Source organism: Daktulosphaira vitifoliae, unplaced genomic scaffold (assembly GCF_025091365.1).
Source record: "Daktulosphaira vitifoliae isolate Bord-2020 unplaced genomic scaffold, ASM2509136v1 Scaffold_5, whole genome shotgun sequence".
NCBI classification, from domain to species: domain Eukaryota; kingdom Metazoa; phylum Arthropoda; class Insecta; order Hemiptera; family Phylloxeridae; genus Daktulosphaira; species Daktulosphaira vitifoliae.
The window spans coordinates 4,808,507-4,809,569 of NW_026099576.1; positions in this window are offsets into that span (position 1 = coordinate 4,808,507).

Sequence of the window (1,063 nt, forward strand, 5' to 3'; positions counted from 1 at the left end):
AATATATTTTTATGATCCGTTAAGAGTTTTCATAAGAAAAATTTGGAACGCAAAAAATCCGAAATAAAAAAACAACTTTTTAAGATATCTTCTAATACTACTGCTCGAACAAATTTAAAAAGAAATTCATCCGAAGAAGATGAAAAAGTCATAAAAAGTATACAACTTTTAAAATATAATTCATTTTTAAAAAATATGAAGTTTTGATTTTTGAAACAAATATGTAATATTTTTNAAATAATATAATAAACGTTTTGATTTTTGAAAAAAATATGTAATATATTAAAACATAAATTATTTTAGAGACAAAAGTTAGTTCGAATTCTTTGACCTTAAATACGCCGAATGACGTAAATTTACTTGCTCTATCCACTATTGAAGTAATAGAAGTATCAGAGAAAGAAAAAGGTAATTAGTTATTTAATCTATTTATTTTATGTAAAATTAAATAAAAAAAGATTATTTATTAAACATAATTAATTATAATAATACGAGTTAAATTAATATAACTTCTGCAGAGGCGTGTCATTAAGGGGGTCCATGGACGTTTTAAACAAAAGTAATTATACGTGTTTAATTTCAAATTCCAAAACCTTAAATAAACCTAAATAATAGTAAACTGTTCAATAAAGTCTTTTATTAATTTTATGAAAAATTTTTAAATATGGTTACACTTGCAGAAGTAATGCAAGATCAGAACACAAAATCTCTTGATCAGTATAATGCACCTTCATTTAAATCGCCCACATCATGGTATACTTCAGACACAATTAATGAGTACATTAAAATGATAGTAAAACGGTCAGAAGGTGAAGTTTATGCAGTTGTCACTGATTTTATTGTAGCGTATCTTCGAGGAGGTTATCCAGCTGTAAGAAGATGGATAAAAAAAGATATTCACACAATAAAATTACTTTTTGTGCCCATGAATGTATATGAGAGTCATTGGATATTGACAGTGGTTAATATACCTGAAAAGACTGTGACATCATATGATAGTCTTAAGTCGTATGAGGGTCCCTATCCAATGGTATTAAAAAATTTCTTAATTGAATGGGAGATG